Source organism: Chiloscyllium punctatum, chromosome 32, assembly GCF_047496795.1.
Source record: "Chiloscyllium punctatum isolate Juve2018m chromosome 32, sChiPun1.3, whole genome shotgun sequence".
In the NCBI taxonomy this organism is placed as follows: Eukaryota; Metazoa; Chordata; class Chondrichthyes; order Orectolobiformes; family Hemiscylliidae; genus Chiloscyllium; species Chiloscyllium punctatum.
Window position 1 is genome coordinate 10,158,509 of NC_092770.1, and position 8,849 is coordinate 10,167,357.

Here is an 8,849-nt window from a genome sequence, read left to right on the forward strand (position 1 = left end):
TGTAAGAGGATTTGCAGTAGGTTAAAATCTTCTAAGAGAAAGTGAGGACTGCAGATGCTGGAGATCAGAGCTGAAAATGTGTTGCTGGAAAAGCGCAGCAGGTCAGAAAAGCGCAGAAGACTTTAACCTACTGCAAATCCTCTTACAAGGATGCCTTCCTTGACGAAGGTCTCTTCCTCCCTCTACCAGAAGGGCTCATGCCCGAAACGTCAATTCTCCTGCTCCTTGGATGCTGCCTGACCTGCTGCGCTTTTCCAGCAACACATTTTCAGCTTTGTTCAATATATTGTTTTAATTGCATGACATTATGATCTTTTGCTATAAATTCTGTGTCTTATGATCCTGACCCACTAGTTACTTGACGAAGGAGCAGGACTCTGAAAGCAAGTACTTCCAAATTAACCTGTTGAACAATATCCTGGTATTGTGTGATTTTTAACTTCATTAATATACACATTGAAAGATTGAGTAAAAAATCCCCAAAAATACTGGATAAGACCCTGGACTCTTCAAACATCTAAAATACTGAACAAAAGCCTGAGCTCTGGCTGCAACAAATATACACAGAGCCAGAATGATTTCAGTCTGGGATTATTGTTCAAATTCCAATTTACACTTCCACTCTCGGAGAACAATCAACCAAATCTAACACTCTGGATTGAAATTAATTCTTACACCTTGGGCTACACAGCACAGACAGTATGGACCCTACACAGATACCAAACATTCAAATACATTCACACATACTCTTAATTATCGGGAAATAAACTGACTTCAGAAGGAAACACCAGAAACACAATGAACAACACAAATTTGAGGGTAGACAACAGGACAATCAGTCTGTATTACTGCTAGCCCTGATCTCACTTGAGACAGAACCTTTTTCAACAACAAGCTTCTGCACAAGTAGTTTCCCCACAGGCTTACAGCCCCAACAAGCAGCTTTGGAACCAAAACCCACAGAGGCCAAACAGAGAAACTGAATCGGGAAGCCAACTGAGAGCATCATTGGAACAAAGGACATCTGAGAAGGAGGAAGCCAGCTAAGTGCTGTCTGATCAAGAACTTCCAGACATGGGCCTGTTCCATACCATAAGAACTGACAGCAAGAGCCTCACCAACCAACTTTAAAACTTTTGTTTTCCTTGATAGTGAGTGAAATTCCTGAGACCCTAAAGTTCCGACCTAGCTAGCAGGCAAGGAAAGGCGGGTGCCGACAGTGCATGGGACCCTAAAGTTAGGAAGCCTGATTAGTTTCTGTGATTAAAACTGCTGTTTAAGTTCTAATAGTGTTTAATCTGTGTTTAATTTAATAGTGTATTGAATTGCTGTTGTCTGTATAATTGATAGTGTTAATTTCACTGTTTATCGCATTTCCCTTTATTTAATGTGTTGTACTCACCTTTTTGTATTTCAATAAATGCAGAGATTCTTTTGCCCTGATGCACCTTTCCAACACGTTCTTCATTTTACATTCCCGAAGTAAGTCCAGTGTCAGAACCAGTGAGCTGGGGGTGATTTGAACCACTTAAAATCAGCAAATTACTGCGTGCAACCCAAAACCCGACAGCATGGTTCACATGATCCTTAGATATGAATTAATGCAAACCAATAAAAAGCACTTGGTGCCTCCTACTTCACTAATGTTATCAATTACCTGATTTGGAGATGCTGGTGTTGGACTGGGGTGTACAAAGTTAAAAATCACACAACATCAGGTTATGGTCCAACAGGGTTTATTTGGAAACACTAACTTTTGGAGAACTGCTCCTTCATCATGTGGTTGTCACCCGATGAAGTAGTAGCGCTCCGAAAACTAGTGTTTCCAAATAAATCTGTTGGACTATAACCTGGTATTGTGTGATTTTTAAATCAGTTACCTGGTCCTAGTGAAGAGTGCAACTATGGCATGGCGAATGATTCAGCCTCCCTAATGTGCTTCCATCCATCAAATCCTATGCAGGAGCCAGAGTTCTCCTTATGTCTAAACAGCCTGTAATGAGATTCATGGAGAACTTATGTCTTGCTCACATTAGAAATAAAATTGTATCACAATAATTTACAAGGCTTTATGAATCCAAAAATAAGTGACCTGTGAATCTCAAGTGCAGCTAGGTGCTGTTCTTAAATTTCTTCCATGTGTTTTACGCAAGGTTTGATGCTGTGTAACAGGTAAGCTGCTGACAATGCTTCCTTCTGCTGAGGGATGATTTGACTGTCATCCTCTGGCTGCCTAATGCCTGAGGAACCTAGTACTTGAAGAATCTCCTGCATATACAGGCATTTCCTCCATCATCACAGTTGGGAGGGTATGACTAACAGAGACATAGATGAACTACTGTTCAGACCAGGATTACTTTGGGCGGAGCTTCTAGATACTTCTGACATTCAAGGTACATCCTGATTATCTAGAATGTTTGAGAACCTGCTTGTTGTTCCAGATCCTCTTGCCAAGTCATTGGTGCTTGAATCTCAAGAAGTTGGCAATGGCATAAAGGTCTGTATACATTTCTAGCACCCACTAAAGTGGTTTGCTTAATGCTGGTCTTCACAAAGTTTGTCAATCTCTCCATAGAAGAGGCCAAGTACTCACACAACAGAGACATGTCAGAACACATGTTCTGATGGACTCTTCTATCATCTGGGCATGGGTGTACATAGGCTTTGGGATCTCTGACAGAGTTTGCCTCACAGCTTGATATATCTCAGCATCTGTCACCTGGCTGACAATTCAAAGACATATTATCAGCATGATACTCAGCATCATTGAGTCCTCCAGCCCACCTCCAATCATCAGTGACTTAAATAGTCCTAGCCTTTGCCAACTGCCCTAGTGAGTCATGTTGTTATTCAGATGAGAGTTACAAAAAAGTTACAATGAGAGTTTCAACATGAGAGTTACTGTGATGGTGGAAAAATCAGGGAAGCATGTGACAATGCATCTCTCTCCTTCTCAGAGATAGTTTTCTGTCCTCTGATTCTACAACTGGCTGTCCTTGCCTTTGACCTATGAGAGATTACACTTCAAAATTAATTTATTTGTGATTAATCACTCTAAGGTACCCTGCGGTGATGAAAAACATTATATAATTGCAAGTTCTTTAATTCCAATTTTGAACGATGAAGTGGGAGAATTTATTAAATGAATATTTTATATTCGTCCCAAATCTTTTTTCGAAATGTTGGTGGAAATTAGATTGCAAATATACAAACAGGACTAGAAGTAGGCAATTCGGCCCTTCTACTTTGCTCTATTATGCACATGATTTTGGTTGATCACCGAACTGATTCCTTAGATTCTTGAAACTTTCAAAAAGATTGGAAAACTAACTATAGGCCAGTTAGTTTCACATTTGATGTTAGTAAAATGTTAAATGATCAAGCAGAGATTGCACGGCTTCATGAAGAGAAAATTATGCAAATATTTGTAACTTTCACCAAAAACTGGATGGCTCCTGACAAATTTACTAAAACATTTTTAGGAGATAACAAGCAGTATAGATTAAGGGGAAGTAATGGTTGTAATATATTTTGATTTTTAAAAGAAATTTGATAAGGTACTACACAATGTCTGCTTAATAAGATAAGAGCCCATGGTATTGGAGGTAATATTTTAGAATGAATACAGATTTGACTAACTAATAGAAGTCAGAGAGTTAGGCTAAAAGACATTTTCCAGATAGCAGTCTGTAACTAATGGAATACCACAGGAATCACTATTATTTATAATATACGTTGATAACACCGATAAGGAATGTGAATGTACTATAGCCAAGTTTGTGGATGACACAAAAGTAGATGGGAAGGCAAGTGGTAAGGACGATATAAAGAGCCTGCAGTGGGACAAATACTGTCTACATGAACAGCAAAAACTGGGCAGATAGAATCTAATATGAGGTTTTGAACTTTGGCAGGAAGGATAAAAAAGCTGAATATTTTGTAAATAGAGAAAGACTGCAGATAGTTATTGCACATTATTACAATTATACAAGTAAAATTATACAATGCACTGATCAGATGACAGTTGAAATATAGTTTGGGCCCCTTATCTGAGGAAGGATGTACTGGCATTGGAGGCAGTCTAGCCAAGGTACACTAGACTGAGACCGGATATAGAAGGAATATCTTACGAGGACAGGTTGAGTAGATTGAGCCTGTACTCATTTGAATTTAGAAGAATGAGAGACAACTTATTGAAACATACAAGATTCTTAGGGGACATGACAAGGTAGATGCAGAAAGCTTGTTTTCCCTTGTGGTAGTGTCTAGAACCAGAAAACATAATCTTTAAGGAATTTAAGACAGAGATGAGGAGATTCTTTTCTCAGAGGGTAGTGAATCTGTGGAATTCTTTATCACGGAGGACTATTGAGGCTGGGTCATTAAGTATTTTCAAGACTAATATGGACAGATTTTTAAACAGCAAGGGGATCAAGAGTTATAGGATAAAGACAGGAGAATACACTTAAGGATTATCATTGGTCATGATCTCACTGAATGGCAGAACAGACTTGATGAACTAAGTTGCTGACTTCTGCCATTATATTTTATGGTCTTCTTATGGTCTTATGGTCTTCGTATCATGCTCCTTAACTTTACAGATCATCTGTGATGATACCAGATATGTGACACATACATTAGCTCTGACTAATTTCATTATGTGCATGATCTTAGCCAGCAACTCCCCAAATCAATGTCATAGTGAATGTCCGAAAGGAAACATAGGGATTATTCTGACACCTGAGTAACTCTCAATATCATGACCCAATGTGGATCTCAATCCTTGTGGGAAGGTGACAGGGCTCCAACAGTAGTCTATTGGCAATGCCCAATTAAGAGGTCATACACAGCATTGCCATCCAATTAAGGATGGCAGATTGTTTTCTGATCAGTCTGCAGCCTCAACATCGCCACCAATAAATGTGGCAGCAGCTGAGATGCAAGGGAAAGAAGTTGAAAAAAAGTTTATGAGAGGGGTAACTCCTCCAAATGCAGTTCCTGGAGCATGGAAGCTGCTATTGATGGAGGAGTTCTTCTGCAGGATATGGAACCTCCAAAGACCACCTCAGTATAACTGTCTTTCCACTTAGTGAGGGGATGGAGGAGGAGACCATACTACACAAGAAAATTGGCAGCAATCCTGCAAAATGGTCGTCAATTAGTTTTTGAATTATGTAATTTGGCCACCCGCCAGTAAGCAGGCAGAACATCACACCTGCTCCTTTTCCTGAATTTATTCCCCAACAGCAAAAACACATTGGACTTCCATACTTTTGCCTCTTGCTGCTATTTTCCCCTCTAATCTACTGTCGTAGCATCTGCCCATGATTTTTCTTTCAGAGAAGTGCTCCAGTAATTTTTTTTTCTCAAACCATGAAAAAACAGTTGGTGAATGAATCCATATTCATCCCACTCAGTAATGAAAGTTTATAATCAAAACAGAGCAAATATTTAAACTGAATTTATCTGATACCAGATGGACTCCCATATGCCTTATCAAGAGAGCAACTGAAAATCTTCTCACAGATGTTTTTTGGTGTGGCAATCCTGTGATCATCTGCCAAATATCCTGATAAAGGTAATGAAGTAGGAAACCAACTATTTTAGTGCAGCTCTTTATTCATGGCGAGGTGATTTATGCATAAAAGATAAATTTATCATTAAATCCAATAAAAATGTATTTTCCATCTGAAGAAATGAATGAGTATCAGTATTTTATCGACTGTACTTAGAATTTAGAAAAACTTTTTTCATAAGATGTAACAATAAAGAAAAGCACATTTTATTTGACTGAAGTTAACATTAAGTTAACATTAACAGAAAGAGTCTCAAAACAAATCTGTGGACTTGCCTTCCTGGTAACACTGAAGCTCTAATGTTTGTAGTTTCGCAAATCCTGCCTTCACTAAAATAATGCAGGTTCCTACATTTCATTTGCTGTTGCACTTCCCAATATCTATCTGCAGGGCTATTCAATGCAGAAGTCAACTGAAATTCCTCAGTTCTCAGGTCCAAGACTGGTGAGCTGCATCAGGAGTGGTCACACCCAAGGTATTTGTGTGGGAACTTAGAAGAATGGGCTAAAAAGTATAGGCTGTTGTTTGATGTTAAGAAGTCTAACGACATGAAGTCCAGGAAATATAAGAAAAAAGTCAAAATATGAAATAAATGGAGACAGAATGCAGGAAATGACTAATGGTGAGTGATCTACGAGGTTTGGGAAAACCAAACCATCAGCATAATGTGTGGCAGTGGTGAAAAAATAAGACATTTAATCATTAGCACAAGCTCACATTCAAAGACATCATGAACAAGCTAAGATGAAACAAGTTTCTAACTTCATTATAGCCTTGGTCCAACAAGGATAAAAGAGCTGAGTTCTAGGGGTGAGATGACAATGACAGGCCTTGACATCAAAGACCCCTTTTAATTGACTGGGGCATCAAAGAGCCCTAGCAAAACTGGAATCAATGGGTATCAGGGCCAAACTCTTCACTGGTTGAAGTCACATCTGGTACATTGGAAGATTGTTGGGGTTGTTGGAGATCAGTCATCTCAGCTCTAGGATATCTCTCCAGGAGTCCCTCAGGGCAGTGTCCTAGGCCCAACTAACTTCAGCTACTTTATCAATTACGTTTCCTCCATTATTAGGTTGGAAATGGGAATGTTGGCCAATGATTGCACTATGTTCAGCACTACTTGCAATTCCTCAGATAGTGAAGAAGTCCATGTTCAAGTGGAGCATGGTCTTGACAATATCTAGGCCTGGGCTCACAAACAGCAAGAAACATTAACATCACACAAATGCCAGGCAATTACAATCTCCAATAAGAGAAAATCTAACTACCACTGCATGACATTGAAGTGTCATCACTGAATCCTCCACTTTTGATATCCTTGGGGGTTACCACTCACCAAAAAGTCATCTGGACTTACCACATAAATATAGTGGCTAGTGGAGCAGGTCAGAGTCATAGAGTCATAGAGATGTACAGCATGGAAACAGACCCTTTGTTTCAACCCGTCCACGCTGACCAGATATCCCAACCCAATCTAGTCCCACCTGCCAGCACCCGGCCCATATCCCTCCAAACCTTCCTATTCATATTCCCATCCAAATGCCTCTTAAATGTTGCAATTGTACCAGCCTCCACCACTTCCTCTGGCATCTCATCCATATCCATATCACCCTCTGTGTGAAAAAGTTGCCCCTTAGGTCTCTTTTATATCTTTCCCCTCTCACCCTAAACCTATGCCCTCTAGTTCTGTACTCCCCGACCCCAGGGAAAAGACTTTGCCTATTTACCCTATCCATGCCCCTCATAATTTTGTAAACCTCTATAAGGTCACCCCTCAGCCTCCAACGCTCCAAGGCTAGGAATACTGTGGTGAGTTACTCACCTCCTGACTCTCTAAAGCCTTTAAACCATCTACAAGTCACAAGTCAGGAGTATGATGGAATACTCCCCATTTGTCTGGATGAGTTCGGATCCAATAACAGCAAAGAATCTTGACAAAGCAGTCCTCTTGACTGGCACCATAACCACAAGCATCCACTTCCTTCACCACTGATGTTCAGAAGCAACATTGCATACTAAATACAAGATGCACTGCAGAAATTCATCAAACATCCTGAGTCAGCACCTTTCAAAACCAAAATACTTCCATCTAGAAGGACAACAGCAACAGATATAATAGGAATACCATGACCTTCAAGTTCCCTTCCAAGCCACTCACCAACCTTACTTGGAAATATATCCCCGTTCCTTCACATTTGCCGGATGAAAATCCTGGAATTCTCTCCCTAACGGTATTATGGTTCAATGTACAGCTTGTGGATAGCAACAGTTCAAAAGGCAGCTCACCACCACCTACTCAAAGGCAACTAGGGATGGGCAATAAATGCTGGTCAGCAAGTGATGCCCAGATCCCATGAGTCAATAAAAAAATACAAATACGATACAACTGCGGTGAATGCAGGAAATAGCCTGCACTGTGATAAAGAATGCAGTGGGAGATGTATATTAGGAACGAGAGGAATTACATTTCTGAAAAGAAGAACAACAAAGTAGAACAGCAGAGTGTGCAGTAATGGAGTTCTCCGATACTGTAAAGACTGAAGGCAAAATATTGTGTACTCTCCCATCCTAGCTGTAGGGCCTGGTAAAACTAGCCAGATCAAGCATTTCTTAAATGTGTCAATGTTGCCCGTTTCAACCTGTCCATATGGTAGCAAGTTTCACATTCTCAGCACTTTGTGTAAAATAATTTCTTCCAAATAATTTGATGTGTTCTGCTAGTTTATATTCATGCTTCCTTTGTCCATACTCACTCACAAAAGTAAACAGTTTATCTGTGTCTATCCTCTCAAAATCCTTATAATTAACTCACCTAGATTACAATGTTGCAATAGTCAGGAACAGATAGTTGAGTTTCACTTGATACAGTATAATGATTGTACAGAGGTAGTGAAATTATTCAGCTTTTTAAAAAGTAACTGTGGTTACAGTAGAGTCCTGATGTTTTAAAACTCTATTTGGTTATCCAGATTACCTTGGAAAAATATACTTCACACACAATGTTGGAATTTGACTAGACTGTTTGTATTACCATAGCGGCATAAAATATAGGAGCAGAAGTAATTGATTCAGTGCTAATGCTCCACAATTGAACAAGATCTGACAATTCTCATCTCCAATTTCTTGCCTTTTCCCCATAATGGTTGATTACTTGACTGATGAAAAATCTATCTCAACCTTAAATAAAGGTAACCCCCAGCCTTGACAAACCTTTGTGATAATGAATTCCAATGAGTTACTAGCGTCTCCAATCTGTATCTTATATAGGTG